Here is a 20,311-nt window from a genome sequence, read left to right as displayed (position 1 = left end):
TCAGGAACTCTAGCAGAAGAGCAGGACAGGGTGCAGGCAGGAACAGACTACCAACAATGTTGCTCCCGCAACCTGGGACTGGGGCTGGCTGGCTTTTATCTGCCCCGAGGCATAGGGTGGCCCCGGTCCACAGGTGACTCGCCTCTCCTGGCCTGGAGGCGAGCACTCCTCCTGCGGGAACTTAGTTCTCTCCACCTCTCTGCCCTGAGCCTCTGCAGCTCAGGAGAGACTGGAGGGTTGCTGGACCCAGAGGCAATCTCTGCATCCCCTGACGGGGCTGAGAGTGGAGCACCTGCAGGCAATGGGTCCTCCATCACCTCAGGAGCCAGAGCAGGCTCAGCTGGTGCCTGCACCTGAGGATCCAGCACAGGTGAGGACCCTTCAGGCTCAAGCCCCAGCCCTGGCTCAGCTGGTTCTGGAGGCGAGGACTCCTGTGCAGGCTGGGATTCCTCAGGTTCAGCCTCCGAGTCCGAATCCCAGGCCATCACATCAGTATTGCCCCCAGATGTTACCCTTCACTTTTTCTGGTAGTAATGGACAACAGTTCACTTATATGGAAGAAATAAAAAAGCAGCATTTGGCTAAGACATTCCTTGGTTACCAGTATCTAAAGTGGCAATCCAGTTTTGCTTTCTTTGAGCTGTACCCCAGATTGCTGCCCATGTACTTTGTCCCATAAAACTCAAAGGGGCCCATTGGGAACCAGGTCGTGGTCTTTCTGCATAACCCTGGCTTGTTTCTCATTCCTTCCTTCCTTGTGGTCTTAGTATGGGGTGTAATGTTAAGTATTCACTTATTCATATTGTACACTAGCAGCCTTATGGCCAGCTGTGCTTAGAAATCCTAAGAAACCCAAAACATCAGGCTGGTTTGTAATCAGTGGTTAAAATCAGTGCAGCTTTCACAGGTTCAGTCAACCATCTTGATTTAAAATGGCACCCAGTTGTATCCAAACATGGACAAAAGCTCTTTGATTGCAGGAACAATCATGCAAAAATTGGTTATGATATTTTAGGAGGTGTTCAAATGTGCAATGAAAAAACAACTTTCCAGAATAGGTATTAGGTAGACTTAGATTTCTAAAACACCAAAAATGACTAGGTGTCATACAGTGAAGTTAATATTTTCCCATAGCATAGTGACATGCTGTTTTACCAGTTTGAGTGCTGGTTTCCTTTGTGCATTACAAGAATTTTATATGTTCATAATGGATGTTGAGAACAACCTTTGTGTGTTGTTGTGGCCAAGCATGAACTGTGAATAGTTTTTGACTCCTCCGATTTTCCTCCACAAAAAGTAGACATGTACCCTTAACACTTAGCCCCACTAATTAAAGTCATTGTCATAGAATAATAAACATATGGCAATTTGGGTTACACTTTCAGGATAATAGCTGTCAATGGGAAAAGGTCTGCTAATATTACACACAAGGAGTCCAAAACAGTGCTGGAGAAAGTTATTGCACATGTAATAAATCACTTCCCAATCAATGATTGCACTTTAGTTCCGCCTGTGGATTGTTGTTGACTACATAACATTGCATATGGGAACCATTTTGATACATTTTAAAACATTTATTCGTCTACTATGAAACAGAGTGGTCCTAAGGAAATGCAGAAGCCCTCTGAGAAAGTTTGCTAGACATAACTAAACCCTTTGTGCGTCCTCAAAATAACTCTGATGTTTAGCATCAGCAGAAATAAAGTTCTCTCTTAAATTTCACTATTGGTCAAATTGCGAGGCAAGTTAAAGAAATGTAGAATGCCTCCTGAGAAAATTATCTAGTTTTATTACTATGTACTTCTCTCAGAATGTATTGGATGTTCCGCACAATAAGGAATCTCCAAATTCACCTGAAATTTGGCTTCAGCCAAGATTTGAGAGCAGAAATTGCCCAGCACAGACTTGTAAACAGCTAGTCACCTAGGGTGAGTAATGGGTTAGCCAGCTGCAGTACCAGCTGCACCAGCTGTTCTAGAACAGATTACAATTTGAGGCTAAGTAGCATCCATTTGGTTGGCTGAAGGCAAGGGTAAATTTGTTTTATGTGCATTTGGTTCTGCATACATTTAATTAATGCTATACTATCTGTTTGGTGGGGTTAGGGAAGACTATATTGTAGCCATGACATGAAGTTAATGAATTTATATTGACTAACCCATAAAATGTGTAGGATTTTTCTATAAGGATTAACATCTTTCTCTTAATAAGAAAGAAAGAAAGAGAAGCCAGAGCATGTTCTGACACATTAACATTCCCAGTAAATCACAGGACTGTACTGACAGGATTAATGAGCTACCAGATTTGGTCATTTGTGGATATATAGCCATTTTGGTTACACCACCAGCATCATTGTCACTAGAAGAAGGGTTGATAATTTTACATAGAACGTATCCAGGACAGCATTGCAGATGAAAGTTATTTCACATGTAATAAATCACTTCCTAAGAATAGATTGCACTTTTGTTCTGCTTATAGATTGATGTTGACTTTGTAGCATTGCGTATGGAAACCATTCAAATACACCAAATGAACGTTGTGGCCGTGTGTAGCACTTTGATTTCTTCAACATTTAAAAACCCTCTCAGACGTGTCTGCTGATGGATTACAGTCTTTCAGTATCCCATCCAGTGCTTTCAGTTGTGCCTGCTTGATGGATGCTCTTTTGCCATATGTGAAAGGAGGAAATCAATGGGGAAATGCCTGCTTTGAGCAGGTACATATGCAAGGTTTTGATCCCCTGTAATGAGAGATTTCTTAGTTGACCATCTCCTTTTATGCATGCAAAGTGTGATGGTGGAGTAACAACAATGACTTTGACCTCTGCAGCCAACTGTCCTGTTGTGTGCCCAGTTTGTTCATTTATTTCAAACTTTATATACCACTTTCCTGCTGAACAAAGCAACTCGCCACAAGTGGAAGTACCAAAAAGTGACCCACTCTCAGTGCTACTAAACACAATTTAGTTAGCGCTGATATAAATCTCAGTGGGATGGATCCAGTCTTTGGTTTCTGTGGATTGGAAAGCTCCTTCATCTGTAGAAAGGCTTATAAGCCGATGGAAAGATACCACTGGCAGATATAGGGAGCATTATTATTTTTTGCCAATTCCACCTCCCCCTGCTGTCCCACACTGTTTTGGAGGCCCTCCAACCCTCCAAATCAGGGGGAATCAACAATGGTTGCCTTTCCCTTGTTGACAGGAGCGTCCTTTGAGTGAAGCACAAGTCTTGCTTCAACTTGGTGCTTCTTTTTTCTTCTGAATTATATAACTTTATATAAACAAATGGGGGTGCGGGTGGTGCTGTGGGTTAAACCACAGAGCCTAGGACTTGCCAAACCGAAGGTCGGCGGTTCAAATCCCCGCAACGGGGTCCCTGCTCCTGCCAACCTAGCAGTTCGAAAGCACGTCAAAGTGCAAGTAGATAAATAGGTACTGCTCCGGCGGGAAGGTAAACGGCGTTTCCGTGTGCTGCTCTGGTTCTCCAGAAGCGGCTTTGTCATGCTGGCCACATGACCCGGAAGCTGTACGCTGGCTCCCTCGGCCAATAAAGCGAGATGAGCGCCGCAACCCCAGAGTCGATCACAACTGGACCTAATGGTCAGGGGTCCCTTTACCTTTATATAAACAAAAGTGGTTGCCATATTTTAAAAGCATGTTAACATGCGTTAGGAAGCAGATTGAGTGCCTTTCTCCACCTCCTCCACGTTGCAGGCAGGAGGACATTTCACCACCTACATTTAGAAAAAAACACAACAACAGAAGCTTCCATTTTGTTTAGAGGAACTTCAGCTATGTATCAAGGTGTCTGTCTTTCTGACATCCAGTTTATGTAACCTTGAGATTCCCTTAATCCAGACTGAACAGTGGATAAGGAGAGCAAGCAACTACTTCTGGCCTTTTCACACCTCTTAACCTTAGGTTCTGCAAAGCCCAAAGAAACAGGGAACAGTTGCCACTGCCCCAAATAGGGTTCATGTTATGACCTTTTCTTCCATTCACATCAGCTGCCAGTGTCAGTGTTCACCTTGCCCTCTCTCTGCCTCATTCACTTTCTTTAGGGGCTCTGGGGATTAGTGCAAGCTTTTATACAGCTGCCAGCATGGCATGGAAAAGGAAAGAGTGAAGTGGAAGAAAAAGATATTAAAGCATCTTACTGGGACATTGGGACCATCCTTCATAATCAGAGCTGTCCTTGAGAAACTACAGCTCTTCCAGCGACCCTTAGAAAGCCATACTGTGCCACTAAGCGGAAAAACAACAATTATCTTCTGATGGATGGGCAAGATTACAGTATTTCTTATTTTCACTTTTTATAGCTTCAAATAAAAATTTCCACTTGTTTCTTGTTGACTTGCTGCTCCTGGAGGCGACATCCACTTCAGCCAGGAACCCTTTTATGAACAATCACAGACCTTTTCTTGAAGTTTTGCTGGGATTGCTAGTTTTGTCCTTTGTCTAAACAGGTGTAGTTGAATTAAGGCTGCACTGAATGTTTTCTTTTTTAATTTTTTTGGACCAGAAATACAACTTTGAGGTTATTTGTGAATGTCCCTTTAGTAGTCAAGTCCTTTCCTTTTGTTTCTTCATTTAATCTGTCCTTTTTGCCCTTCACTATACTTGTTTATGCTCAGGGTTGCTTTTTCTTTCTTGTACTGGTCCCAGGCAACCAGCGATCACATAGTGCTAGGACATAATCATATTCACTACGTAGCCCGGAAATAACATTGGAGATAGCATTGAGGACAAAGAAAGCTGACTAAGACTGAAGGCGATACTCCCTGGATCAGCATTGCCCACTGAATGAGCACAAATTGTCAGCCTCTTTCATATAATCATAGACTTTTTAATGAAAGGTGTCCCCTTTTGTCTCAGTCCTACTTGGAACTGGTACAAGGCATTGTTGAAGCAGGAGAACACACCAGTTTTGCCATGTGGATGCCACTCGAATTGCCCATGGTGAGTTCTCCATACACAACCCAAGTAATGTTTAAGAAATCGTACCATGTGAAGCACAGCTAATGTCATCATCTAATTTTAAAGGCATAACTTCCCAAAGCAATGTGCTAACCATTCTAAACTAAGAGGGGTGGGGAAACTGACCCTTCAGGTGTTGTCGGATTCCATCTCCCTTCAGCCCCATCCAACATGGCCAGTGGTCAGTGATGGTGGGAGATGTGGTCTAGCAACACCTGGAGAGGAATAAACGAATCAATGTACCAGTGTAAGAGTGATGTATCTCTTTGGATCCGAAAATACCACTCCTACTCAGAAACTGTTCACAACTTTCTCACGGCATACTGTGCAAGGTGTTGGAAGATTCCAAATGCAGACCTACAGTATTTGAGATCTGGATCTCACAACTTTGGGACTTAATGGGCAAACTGACGGTCCGTGTCCAAGATAGTTGAACAGAAAACATAACCACTACTTTTCAATCAACCTTGCATAGTTTTATTACATATGCAGAATCACTAGGACATATAACAAATTGTGAACTGATACATTTGTTTAAAAACTGAAATGGCTTTAAAGTTTAATTTACTTAAACAGATGTTTGCTTCTTTTGCTGGGGGTGGGTTGGATTGTTGAATGTTGACTGCTGCTCTTTGTATAAATAAGTGGAAACAATAAAATGTTCGGGAGGAAAAATATGTATTTCCAGCACATCTTGCTATAATTCCTATTATTTTTGTAAAGTTCAGTGAGTGATTTTATATATGTGTTTGTGTGTGTGTGTGTCACTGAGGTAAAACTTTTTTATATACTTTTTGAGAAGTAGTGGCCTTTTAACAATAAATATTCACAGGTTGTAAAAGATATGACAGCATTCAAATCGTGTGTGCATTAATAGTTTCTTTTACTTTTTTGACTGATATTTTAATTTAAACAAGATAATATGTACTTTTGATCACTTGTGTTCGGTAGTACTAGAGATCAATTTTTTCAAAATCCATTTCTCTCTCCTTTTGCTATCCAGCTTTACAAACATGTTCTTTCTTGAAGATTTTTAAACCAAAGGGGAATCTCAAAAATATTTTAGTTTTAATCTCCATAAAATGATAGAATTTAGAATTTCTGATGAGATCTTCATATCTTGGAACATAGATTTTTCCCATTTATCAAAGTTATCTAGCCTCCTCATAGAATTAAATTCCATATTATCAACTACAGATGCTGTTGGAGCTTTAGCTGGAATTGATAGATCCCTATTTGTCCCATAGTCTATTTGAAAGAGTAAAATTATTTATTTATTTCAACTTAATGATCCATTTTCTTTGCCCAAAGGATAGAGCTTAGATCAATATCTATATATATTCTTGCTCAAAAGCTTTATTACCATCTTTATGTCTTTGATTGTATAATCAGCTACAGATATATAATACACATTTCTTTCACTTTTCCCCGCATCTCCTTCATCGGTGCATATAGTTGCCAGTATGTTTGGGGAGACATCGGAGCAAAACTTTTCCCCACCCCACCCCAAAAAACCTGCCTAATTTATTATCCTCTTACTTTCTGGCTGCCTGACACCAGCAGGGAGGACCCAAAAGTAATTGACTTCCGGCACAACCTCCAGAGCCAGTGTGGTGTAGTGGTTAGGAGCGGTAGTCTCATAATCTGCTGAACCGGATTTGCGTCTCCGCTCCTCCACATGCAGTTGCTGGGTGACCTTGGGCCAGTCACACTTCTTTGAAGCCACTCAGCCCCACTCACCTCACAGAGTGTTTGCTGTGGGGGAGGAAGGGAAAGGAGAATGTTAGCCACTTTGAGACTCCTTAAGGGGAGTGAAAGGCGGGGTATCAAGTCCAAACTCCTCCTCTTCTTCTTCTTCCATGGCGAACTGCCAATCCCATGGTAGCGGATGCCAGCCATGCAGTTAATTAAGGATAATTTGAGAGTAATTATCCTTGCAAGCACCCCCCCCCCCGGTTCGGGGGGTGAGAGCTTTCTCTCGCGGATCATCCGATAACTGCTTCTCGCTCCGATGGAATGCAGGGGCAGGGACACAGAAGGCATAGCACTGCACGTATTGGAAACTCCCCAATGTGGTTGCCATGAGCGGAGGTATCTCTGTTTCTTTTAAGTTTTATCTGAATTTGGACTTAAGAAACAGACATGTTTTGGAAGAAGGAGAAAGATAACCTTCTAAATGAATCAGCCACTGAGTGCCAAGGTTTTGATCTGGAGAGGACTCTGGTTATCGTGATTGGAATGCTGCGTAAGTGAAGGGGAGCCTTTGTTCTTTTTTTTACATTATTTTTGCTGTGCTATGAATTGGCAAGCCTTCACTGAAAAAGAATCTGTTATTAATGGAATGAAATTACTAATGGATTACGACTATATATGGATTTCAAGAGGGATTCAACAAGAACTTAGAATTTTCTTTATGGAGTGCTTGAAAGAATAGACTGTGTGAAATACTGTGATGATTTGTAACATTGCCAACTAAAGAGAGCTCTAGTTCTGATTTATTACAGTTTTGGTGAGACGCCTGCTCGTTAGAAGAAGCAAGGAGATAAACACTGGAAGTTAACCAGAAGTTGCGGCTGGACGCTGGATTGCTTTCGGTTTCAGAGAGGCAAAATGGAACTGTGACATACCTACAAATGAGTTTTCGAAGGAGGGGCAATGTTGAAGAAAACTGACTGATTACAACATGAAGGAAAAGAAGGTAAACAAATATTTCACACAGCTACAGGATATAAATTCCCTCTGCAAGTTAATGGATTTGGATTTATTAAACACAGTAGAAAGTTATGACATCAGTAGCTGCTAGAACAAAGGATTAAGATCGGAATTGTGGAACTTGGACTAATTAAGAGAATTGGCGCAGGATCAAGGAATAACATCAACTCCTGATAGCTGGAACATGGGAAGTCATCCAAAAATGTTTAATTTGGAACTGTTTAATTGGCTCTTTTGATTGTATTATGATTTGGCATGATTGGCATTGTATTAATGTCGCCTCCATTGAATTGTTAGTAATGAAATATTTATAAAAAAAATTTAAAAAACAAAAACAAAAGTAATTGACTTTAATGTGCTTAATTCTTTGTAGCAGAAATGGGGAACCACAGGGTTGGATGCAACTCTCCAAGCCTCTCGGTCTAGTCCCTGGGGAGTCTCCCTAAGCCACACTTCACTCCAGCCCTGCTTTGCACCCTTCTTTAGTGTTCTTGCCTGGCTAGAATGTCTCATTGAACTCTTGACAACTCATCTTGCTTGCCTGGACTGAAAGGGGAGCTTAGTCTCTACAACAGTTGTACAAAAGTAAAATTTGTGTTCATTGCTCTGCCCATTTTTGCCCGACCAAACCCACTTCTGCCTTTGGCCTCACCGGATATTGGCCTGTGGCCCCCAGAAGGTTGCCCAGAAGAGAATGCAGGTCTTTGGCAGGAAAAAGTTCCACATTTCTACTTGATAAGATTGTGTGGTAAGCCCTGTTATGGAAATTAGGCCTGAAAAGTCATTTAACTTTGGATAGATCTTGCGTCTTGTGTTAAATGTTACATGTTCTCAGGCCTTTGGAGATTCCACAAGCTCAGGTTACATTTTTGTCCCAAGAAGTAGTGTGTGTGTGTGTGTGTAATCAGGATGTTTGGTGAAGTAAAAAAAAAAGGAATTTGTACCCTTACTTTTTTGAGGGGCACCTGTATTCAGCACATTCGTAAATTAACCAAGATATATTTTGCAAAGCTAAAATAAACCTGCTTTTCACCTCTTGTCTATTACTATTTTCGTCTGTTTCTTTCAAACAGTGTGAATTATTATTTTCTTGCACCTCTGGCAGTCTGCCATAACCCTTGGTATTGAATTCCCATAAGGGTGTAGTGCAGAATGTACATCCATTGTTGCTTTTATGTGCAGAGTAATGCATATAATAGATGGAAGGATAAAAGCCTGAGGAATCATCACCTTTGATAGAAACCAAGAAGAAGAAAAATAAGGAACCCAAAGGAAAAATGTATTATCTGCACCTAAACCGAAAAACATCAAATGAACAATACAAGCATCATAGTGATCACAGAGATGGCAAAACTATGAACATTAATCTGATAGATTGCAAAAGTTTTGTCTAAATCCTATGATATACTGATATAATGGGTGAGGGGGCAGACTTCGAACAAACAAATAAAATGCATTTTTATCATTGAAATAAAACAAGGAAATATATATGCATTCTTGTAAGCTGTATGCCATCTTACTTAGTGCCTTGGCTAATGACAATGAATGCTGATTGATAGATGAGCAGCTGCAGTCACTTAGAAATGCAAACTTAACTTACATGTCAGGATGGGTACTGAGGCCTGTGAGCTGCCCCCTATCTGTACCAAATGGGTAAAGAGGCAATTTTGAACATGGGCAGAGGAAAATAAATAATGCAGATTTTCACAGCTGCCTGACCAAAAAAATAGCATAGGGGACTGCTGTCGCCTTTCGGTGATTGATGCTTTTTCGGTCTATTGCTACTTGTGTTCATAGTCTGTTTCCCATCTGCTAAACTGGTACATTTGTAAATAAACAGCTGATTACCAAAGGCAAACTTTTCTCCTCGTTAAGAAACCTGCTTTCTATGAGCTCTTCTGTCATTAGGAGAAGTGGGTACTCCAAAGACAGTGCTCCGTATGGGCTCGGAGGTTACGCTGTAACTGCAGGTTACATAGGTGGTAATGGTAAGCATTTCTGGTAAAACAGAAGCAAGGAAAGCAGCATTCACTTTATGAACCATAAAGGGCTTCTACTATTGTCATGGCCTGCAGACTGCCAAAAAGAAGATGACAGGGGCAGATGAGGGCCGGCAACCTGGGAAAGTAGCTCATCTAGGAGAAGGAAAACTGATCCTAAACCTTCACTGCTATGCGGGATATCTTCAGGAGAAGAAATGGCTAAGAGTGGAATCCCTAAGACAGTTGAATGGTTCTGGGAACTTCTGCAACCAAGATGGTGCCTAACCTGTTGGTCTGCTTTCCTTTGGATCACATCAGTGGGGCTGAGAGGAGGGTCTTTTCATCTGGGCAGCCCAGGACCTCCATACAAGCTTGCATTCTGGGGAGGTCGCTTCAGTGCTGCTAATGCAGCATTTTTACTTCACCCTTGGAGTCGCATCCCGTTGGCTCTTGAAACAGACAGGTGCCAACAACCCTGTCATACTGGCAGACTATTTCTACATAGAGCAGGGAAGGGAAAACCGTAACCTTCCAGTTATTGTTGAACTTCAACTCCCATCAGCCCCAGCCAGATGACCAATGGCCCGTCAACATTTCAGGACCCACCAGTTCCCCATCCCTGAAGCAGAACAAGCACCTCTATCTACTCATACTTCTTTTTCTTCTGTACTTCCCCATAATACCAGGACCCCTCCATTAGCTTTGATACTGCCAGTGAACTATGAGATGGAAATCTGAATCTGGGCAGCCTATCACATGTGTGATTTGGGGAGCACAATCATAGAGCACAATCTTATTTCTTGGGCAACAGAAGTGTCTTGGGCTTTTTGAAGGCTTGCAAGCATTTGTGAGACTGAAAAATAAGAAGAGTTCCAGATAGCTGCTTAGCTTTCCTATGATGTTGCAAATGGCAACCATTTTTAATTTATTTGCAGGCTGACTTTGGGTTGGCTTGTTGCTATTGACTTCATGTCTTTATGAGAAACAGCTCCACTTTTAATGTAAGCAGCAAATTGTCACAAGGGAGTGGATGGCAAGTTTTCTCAAATTGTAAATAAATTATATTTGTATACTGTCATTACGAAAATTTCTCCAGAGGTTTCAATGGCTCAAAGCTACAGCTACTGTAGACCACCCTTTCAGGCAAGATATTCCCCCCACTTTTAAAATTAAAATATTACTCTGAATATTTTCTTAATTGTCCCTCATTACTCTGTTTACTTCATTTGGTAAAGTACTGTTGTTAACATACATCAGAACCTAAACTAAGCTAGCTAGCTTGCCTTTAGCTCTTGTTGTTTTCTATCTGCAATGTGCTCGTTTACTTTGGGAATGGTTGCATCTAGATTTCAGGGTTTGGCATAATCCCCCCCCCCCCCCCCGCAATCCAGCACTTCTACTGTATTCTTTAATTTGTTTTCATATCAATGAGCATAGACTCCCGATGTATTTACCCTGGGATGTGCACAACACACTTTACTCCTGGTGAAACTTTTGCAGCTGCTCTAGAGTTCCTCACATTTTGCTGAGGCAGGTGTCTCCAAACTGGCTTCTGTTTTAAGTAGCGTTATCAGACCTAGGTCTCAGGTCTGGGCCCTGAAATCTCAGGCTCTGGGATGCTCCTGACCTGGCAACCCTACTTTTAAGTGGGTTTCGATGGCATCCAAAAGATATATGAAACTCACTTAAGCAAATATCTCAAGGCTTATTGAAACCCTAACCCAAATCCAGACTCCACAACTGTATGGGGTTGTTGTTATTGCTGGATAGATAGCTGGACCCTGGCAAAAAAATGTGGAGTATGGTGAAGAAATGATTGGACAAGATAGGGTTGAGCATCCATGGGGTAGTTGCTCATCACTGCTGACAAGCAGCATCCTTCAAGCATCAAGGTGGGAGCATCGTGGTCAGCCACATTGAATGGGCTATCATACATCTTCAGCCAATAACCAATATCATGCTATCAAGGTGGAGGTAACAACGCCATTGCAATGGTCATTCTTTACTAGCAGGTCTGGATTCATGTTTGAATTGAACGTTGTTTGCCCCCAAGACCCATCTTTCTGAGCCTTAAAATGTGAGCCTCAAAAAACAACCTATAATAAAGTAGTGAATAGATAATGAAACATAGCAAGCAACCCTATGATTTGCTCACCTCCAGAATTATACTGCCTCAACTTTGAAATACAAGCCAGCTCATTTCCCCCCTATTTCTTTTGTACTTTAGGTTTATACTGTTGTTCTCCGTATATATCTCTAAAGATTAATATGAATATGTGTGCATAAGTATGCATTATTCCTACCCTGCTCTCCATGTCAGAATGGAAAGTAAATCAAGATTGGTGGAAGCTGGTCAGGTTGATTAACAGTCCCCAATTAAGTTAATCCCCAAATGAAGGAACTTAACACTTTTTAATTCTTTCTATTGGACAGCACAGATCTCAATACCTATTACACATTTGGCCAATGGGGACCCAGAATGTGTGGCTTGTACTTTGTCAGCCTCCCAGCAGGCACTGTGGGACACAGCTAACAATATATCTGGTGTTTCTTTTTTTTAAAAGTGTGGATCTGTCTGCACAACCTTTTAAGTAATTTATGAGGGAACATTTAAACTGCATATATCAAAAATAACAACATGTGATTACTTATATTAATGGGAATTTCATGCTACAACGATAATCTCACAGAGGAAATGTAAATTTTAAGCTTGGCTTGTAAGCAAAGCACACACATTTACTCATGTGTGTCTGTTCTGCCCAATTATGTAAAAATCACAGACATGGGGATGTGAACCTCCTGTACAATGTAAACTAGCCAAGGTAACAGCACAGTTGTCACATGCTGTTGAAAAATAGATACTGCAGAACCTTGCTAATGTTAAAAGAATTATGCTAAAGCAAGCGCCGTGTGCAGTTGTACCACCGAGGTGTTGATATGAAACTGCGCGAGCGGGACCTGTGAATAAACAGTGCAGCGCATCCCCGGTGAAGTACAGGTTAAATTCAGGGCCTGGTGCCAGTTATTCCATCCTTCATCTGTCCCAGTCTTCCCTTTCCCCACTATGGCAACTTGAGAGCACAAACCTGAACAGCCTCAACTCACTAAATTTATGATCAGAGGGATCATAAATTTGCCCATTATTTTGAAAGCAATAAGCCGAATTCACCAAGTGGGAAGGATGCTCTTCATACTTAAGGATGCTCATCACCATATTTTGCAAGTGAAATAGGGTAGGGTATCCTTCTACTTCCAAGGGATCGCAGTTCTTCTAAAGTGCCTCTTACTCTTTGGAATGGATTAATAAGAACCAACCCCAGAGAAGCAAAGCTCCAGAGTGGATTCTTTGCCTTCTTCTGGGTGAAAATGTCACTGAGGCTGCTTGAGCTAAGGATATCTGTGAAGCTCATTCCCATGTATCAGGGCTAGGTGGAAAAACCTGAAATCCCTCTTTGGCAAGGGAATTGTGCCTCCTGCTTCCAAAACTCGCGCTTTGAGGAGCTGCGGCAGTGGCGCCAATGTCCCATGTAGTATATGATGACTCCCTTCTTCAGGTTGAGGGTGTTCCCATCTGTCTCTCCCACCTAGGAGAAAATACTCTCCAGCAATCCACCTGTGCAAGGTCAAAGCAGGGGGAATGCGCAGACTGTGACTCTATGACAACATACATAGACTTCATAAACTGTTCTCTGTGTTTGTGCATGTGCGTGCACGCACTACTGCATACTTCTGTACACTAAATATTTATCATTAAGCACGAATTCAATTCCAAAAAGCAGCACCTTTCTCTTTTGAAAGAACTGTGAAATGTAATGAACCTTTGAGTACAAAAGTCTCAAGGCTGCTGAGAAAAATAGTGGCTCTGTATTGAGTTGTGTGTCTCGTCCCTGCTTCCCCATTTTGGTGTCTTGATGCTGTGAATTTCCTGGGGCAGAGCACATGCTTTGCAGGCAAAAATCTGAGGGTCAATCTCTGGTATCTCCTGCTAGTGAAACCTCTTTCTGAAACCCTGGAAAGCCATTGGCAGTCACTGTTAATAATTCTGAGCTGGATGAACCAATGGCAGCTGCCTATGTTCCCATCCTTATCAGCTGTAAAGCAGGGCTGAGGAACCACACATTATTTTGATAGCAGGGAAAGGACTAAAATGAGAGGGAAACCTGAGACTGAGGTGCCATTTATTTTCAGATCATCATTATGGTGATGTACTTTGTAATAGCTGGTGTTGCTGTCAAAAAGGAAATAAGGAGCATTACTGGGTCATCCAAGGATTCATCTAGATGAGCAACCTGCTCCCAGCAGTGGCCATATAGATGTTTCTGCAATGCCCACAGGAGGGAATGATGTGTTTAAAATACACCAGCTTTTGTTCATATATGGTACTCATGGTATGCAACAGACTGAATAGTGGAACGTTAAATACAGGCCATCCTTACCATACACTGTAGACAAATGTGCCCTCTGCCACCTATAGATAGAACTGTCCTGTATTAAAGTGGGGTTTTGGTACCCAAATGTAATCAAACCAAAGTGAGTTCTGAATAACCTTCCCCAATTACTAATAAGGAAAGGGGGAGTTGTCCACTTCATGAGATAAATGTAGGGTGTCACGTATTTTCTTGTCCCTGAAAATTTTCCTTAATCTTTCATCTTTTTTTTTTGTAACTGAGCAATTCAGAGTAATGTGTTACTTTGGGCTTCATATTTAGGGATGCCAGAATGACCTCCTGACAATTTCAGAGATGAAGGCACATCTTAAAGCAATATATTCATGATTGGAATGGTGAGGGGCGGGGCAGGATATTTACTTTTTTCTACCATCTCAACCATTTCTTATTAGCTGCTGTAAAGATGAAAAACATTCCACTTCTGATTCCTTTCTCTTTCTCTGCCCCCCTTTTGCTTTTTTTGATTGAGTAGGTCAGTAATGTAAACTGATAAACAGTAGGGAAACATGATCTGGACATGAAGACTTTAATCAAGCACATCGTTATAGAATAGCCCTCAAGTTAAAAAGGGAAAATGGCGGGGGAAGTTAAGAGAGATATTCCTAGATGTCTGAACTTGAATCCTTGCTTTAGTCTAAAAAGTTGCATTTTGTGCTGAAAAAGTGTACAGCATCAGTAAACCTCTAGGAGAAAAAAATCTCCTAATCCTTTTCAGATATGCTAAAATTCTTACATAAGTTTTTCCAGAACAGAAACATCTGCATGCACTATATGTGGATTTAAGTTTGCACACATAGAAAATTCAATATGGAAGAGAAACATTCAAGCACAGTCTTCCCCCAGCCATGATAGTTTTCTATACAGTGGAACCTTGGTTGTCAAACATAATCTGTTCCGGAAGACCATTTGACTTCTGAAACGTTCGACAACCAAGGCGCAATTACCGGTTGGCAAAATCCATTGAAAAAATGGAGAAATGCGCCTCGGAAGCTGTTCGACTTCCAAGGTGCATTCAAAAATGGAAGCATTCACTTCCGGGTTGTCGGCGTTCGGGTTCCGAATTGTTTGGCTTTCGAAGCATTGACAATCAAGGTTCCCATGTATATGAACATTCCATCTTATGAGCTAGTGGCTCTAACCACTAGCAACACAATCCTATATGTGTCTAGTTGGAAGTAAGCCCCACTGAGTACAATGGGATTAATTCTCCGTGTATAACATTGCAGTCTAAAATGATGCAGCTCAGACCTGGGTTTACCACCTGAGTTGGCCCCAGAGTGAAATCCAATGGGGAGACCCTGAATGTCTATATTGATTTGAAACCTATTGCTATAACTTTGATGTTGCCATAGCACCACTGGGTCTTGATATACCCAGGGTAGAATTTTGTATTAATGGGGTTGAATGCAGCATATTCCCGAGTAATTACTAAAGAAACAGCTGCAGTTTTCACCAAACTATTAAAATAAATAAATAAATTGGGGTTTATTTCTAACCCCACCCCCACCCCACAGATTTGGAGTATTTCTGAAAGAACTTCTGTCTCTCCTATTATTGCTCCCAAAACCTAAATTTACCATTCATTTTGGGTTTTATAGCTTCCAAAATCATTCATATTTGCATAGATCCCTTGGCTGAATATACATTTTACCTCGCACCTGATTAGAAATAAATACACTCTCCCTAGGTTGGGAAGCGTACATCAAACCCAGAAGATAAAACAATGCCTTGTGTGTCTTTGTTGTTGCGCTTTAATTCTGTTAATCGCCCTAGGTAAAGATTAGCTGCTGTTGTCAATTTAATTCAGCTTCAAACAAAGCAACAAGGTCACTACCCCCCCCCTCTTTTTTTTAGCAAACAGGATTGAGTTGTCATGTAGTCCTAATAGGCAGCACAGGGAATCATTAGTCCACCTCGGCTCCCTGACTGATGGGCATTTCATTTCAATCATCTGACTGAGCTCTAGCGGTCCAGTACTATTGACACCATGTCAGGGCTGAGAGTAGATGCCTTAATCGCCTCAGACACTCTCTGCATTGATTTGACAAGTTGCTGTAATGACCTTCTTGCTTCCCCACCCCCCCTTCTTTCTGAAGGATTACTGTTTACCCAGGGAGGTGCCTGGGACTAAATGCACCGCATTGTCATGGAAACTATTATTGTTGCATCTCAATCCCATTAACGCCGTGGTGTGTGACATTGATATGAGACACTGAATATTTCAATGGAGTTCAGGCCACTTCAATAACACTAATCTCTCCCCATTAATCAGGCTTTACACAATCCACAAGGAGTTTTCCCCGTGGTTGAACCAGGAGGAGGTATATAAGTGCTATTTGGTGGTTTATTTTCACGAATGATCCTTAACGTTCATTTTTGATATTCATCTCCAAATTGAATTATATAAGGAGTCATTGATTAGAACATGCATTCAGTTTAAGCATGGATTTCTTTTTTGCAACTAATAAGTGAATATAGATAATACAGCAAAGAGTCTTATAGGCTACCAAATTTATTATGGAAGAAGCTTTAGTGGACCATAGCTTACTTCATCAGATGCATGAAGTGTTATCCTGTGTTGTAGGTGCGTATATACATGACTTGGGATGGGGTGGGGATTGTAAACATTGATGTCGGAAGGAAATAAAACACAGAAAACTACATATGGTCATAATTACCTTAATAACAGTCACCATTCATTCACTCACACACACAAACCCAGCAGCTGATAACAAAGACATCCTGACATTAGCTAGCCAATTAACACAAGTAAAGTGAGAAAAATCCGCTGTGCTGATTCAGCATACCTGTGATAGCATTTAATATTTTTGTGCATTGCAACTGTTTCACATCATAGACAGTGTACACACTTCCATTTGCTCTGCATCCAGTGTGCACCCACCACTGTTTTGGGAAGCAGTTGTACACATGGTAGTAACAACACACATCTACCCTGTATCTATCCTGTCATTTCTTAGAAATACTGCATTTTGATACATTTCCCATCAAGCCACAATTGAACACCTAGCAGTGTTTTAAGTCAACAATCTGTCTTCACTCTATCCATTATGTAGTGTCCTGGGAGGTTGAAATGTCCCCCCACTGGATTTTCCATAATGCCATTTCTGATGCCAGATTTCTATCCATTTATTATTTTGCATAAAAACTGGTCTTCTTGTGCTATGTAGAATGCAAAATGCCACTGCTGGCAGATCGTATCATATGTCCCATTGGAAGGTGAGCGGGTGAATGAACCCCTGAAATTGTGGGTGACATTATCAGGTCTTGTTATAGCACACTGTTGGGTAGGAGGATCCAAGGCCACAACCTGATATGGCATCATCACTTTATTGGGCTGGAACACTTTTATAATTCTGTGTGTTGTGGAAGATTCTCATTTCCATGAATGGCTGGCTTGCCAAACTCTGTGGGGCACAGATCTCAGGTCCCAAGAGCCAATCAGCCAATGTACTGGTTTCAGGATAGACCCACATGATCACATTACACTGTACATACAGACTGGGATCATATGGACTGGGGCGGTGATATTGACCAGCACTTAGGCTGTCCAGTGAGAGGATTGTTGATTTACACCATGCTAAACTCAGTGGGCTTTAATCAATAAAGTTATCGCCATCATTAATTTCATCCTAGTTATTGCTGCTGGGCACCAGCACTATATGCTGCTGGTTCAAGCTTTGAGTTGGTGAAAAACCCGTAACCTCTTCTGCCCCAATCCACGCTGCTGTTCCTTGCTTCTCTTTTGTCGTTATGCACTTAACAGCTCATTAAAAATACAGCCCTTGGGTTGCCAAAGGGGAAAATAATATGCATAAATAAATATTATTAATACTGTGTGGCATTCATCTGATTCTTCTGGGGTTAACCTCATGCATTTAAAAATATGTTTTGTGTGCATATTTCATATACAGCACAAGATGTGTGCTGATACGCATGATGCTAGAAAGGAAATGACAGGAATATGTGCTATGTTCAAATAGATCATATAGGGACTTGGCTAAATTTATATTAAGATGACAAGACTCCAACCACGATGCACTCTAAAACTGCTAATAGACAGTATGTTGTCTGTTGTCTCCATAGTACATTACCAGTGATTCAAATTAAGAAGGGAGCAATGCTGGATTATGGTGCGTCACTTTAAATCGAAATGCATTTTGGCAATGTACATGGGCATAATGGAAGATTACCTATCTAGCATCAGCATGTTATTGTTATAATACATTTAGCCACGAGAAATGCAGCACACAGAAAAAAATAGTAATAAATGGCATCCAAATTAGGAGGGGACTAGCTCCTGACTAGCTCCTTGAATGAAGGCCCTCAGGGCTAGCATGGAATATGCATGCTACAGCCTTTACTTGCCTTGTTCTGTCCTTTTCTGTTTGCTACTTGCCTTCTATTTAAATTGAACTTTGCCTGGTTCTTCTAAAATGGAATCTACTCAAGGCATGCTTATGCAACCATATGTCCAATGGTATTTCTGAAGTTTCACATTGTGACTTTCAGGATATAGTCAGTGGTATCAGAAGCTAGGTCAATGGGTAGATATCAGGTATCAATTTTTTTGCCATCTGCATTTTTTGGGGGGTGTCATGATCTGAGCACTGGGCAGGAAGCCCTGGTCAAATAGCTGAATAACAGGTTCTCCCTAGAGAAGAAACATGAGCGAACACCCTAGAAAACTGGAGCCCGGTATGCTTTCTCTCTTCCCTTGAGTGGTCTCACTCTTTGGAGAATAATATATTCCTCATATCAACATGTCAGAGAGATGGGGGAAGCAGGGAGAGAGAGGTCACACTCACTTTTGTGTCCTCAACCTGTTATCCTCACAGGAATACAGCGTCCAGTGTTGAGGACACTGTTGAAAGGAGCCTGAAACTTTTTCACATGCGAAACTCCTTGAGGAAATAGGGCCAGTTTTCCTAGCTTTCAGTAAAAGTCCTAGTTTTGCCTGAAGACAGTCCAACATTCAAAAGTGTGCTGGAAGTGCTGCATTTAATGTATTGTAAACCACTTTGCGATTTCCCCCCCTTAAAAATATAAAGTGGTATAGAAATAAATATCATCATCATCATCATCATTATTACATCAGAGGCATTTGTTTTTAAGTCAGCAAATGAGTGCTGAAGTGGCTCAGGGTCACAGGACCACAAGGACTCCCTCTCCCTATATGAACTTGTCAGGACCCTACAATCATCATCTGATGCCCTGCTTTGTGTGCCTCCTCCACAAGAGGTCTGGAGATTGGCAACACAACAATGGGCCTTTTCTAAGTTGGCTCCCTGTTTGTGGAATGTTCTCCCCAGGGAAGCTCACCTGGTGCCTTCATTATACAGTGGTACCTCAGGTTACAGATGCTTCAGGTTACAGACTCCGCTAACCCAGAAATAGTACCTCGGGTTAAGAACTTTGCTTCAGGATGAGAACAGAAATCGTGCAGTGGCAGCAGCGGGAGGCCCCATTAGCTAAAGTGGTACCTCAGGTTAAGAACAGTTTCAGGTTAAGAACAGACCTCCAGAACGAATTAAGTTCTTAACCCGAGGTACCACTGTATATCTTTAGATGCCAGGTGAAAATGTTTCTCTATAACCAGGCCTTTGGCTGATTAACATTCCATGCGCTTTTAAATGTGTTTGTAGGAGGGGGGTTATTGGTTTGTTCTTGTTCTTATTACGTATTTTGTGTTCTCACTATTCATGTGTTGCTTGTGTGAAGGGGGCCCATGCATAGAAAAGGGGGCAGTGGGGCAGTTTCCCTCTCCACAGGTGCCCATGCATTAGACATGTATGGCTAAGTTGTCGGAGCCTTCACACACTGGCTTCCCCAGCTCAGACATCCCATCCCTAATACTGGTGTCAGTCAGATTAAGCTGTGCAACCTTAAGGGCAACCTTAACAGCAATGATGTTCTACTGCTCTTTTCTCTATGGACTCTGTTCATGTGGGTAATACATGAAGGGAAGCCAGACATTCTAAGTATTGTAGAAGTGGTTGGAATCTACATTTTCTGCTCTGAGAACAAATGTCTCAGAATGCAGCAGGAGCATGTTCAAACTGGGTCTGCCCCACTTTGAAAGATGGCCCCATGTGAATTTCATCAGTTCCCATCCCCAGCCTTCAGCCCAGACCTGGATGTGGGTAGAAACCAACACACCTAAGGAAAGAGGC

At 41.6% G+C, this 20,311-nt stretch overlaps 1 long non-coding RNA gene across 14 annotated transcripts in view; it reads left to right on the top strand.

Moving 5' to 3' along the window:
* LOC308478243 overlaps positions 1-20,311 on the top strand; it is a 205,995-nt gene that overhangs the window by 50,624 nt on the left and 135,060 nt on the right. The gene's annotated exons all lie outside the window — the stretch shown is intronic.

This window comes from Podarcis pityusensis, assembly GCF_964106645.2.
Source record: "Podarcis pityusensis genome assembly, chromosome: 5".
Classification (NCBI taxonomy): Eukaryota; Metazoa; Chordata; class Lepidosauria; order Squamata; family Lacertidae; genus Podarcis; species Podarcis pityusensis.
Note: the sequence above shows the minus strand (reverse complement) of the source record. Positions and strands in the feature narration are given on the sequence as shown.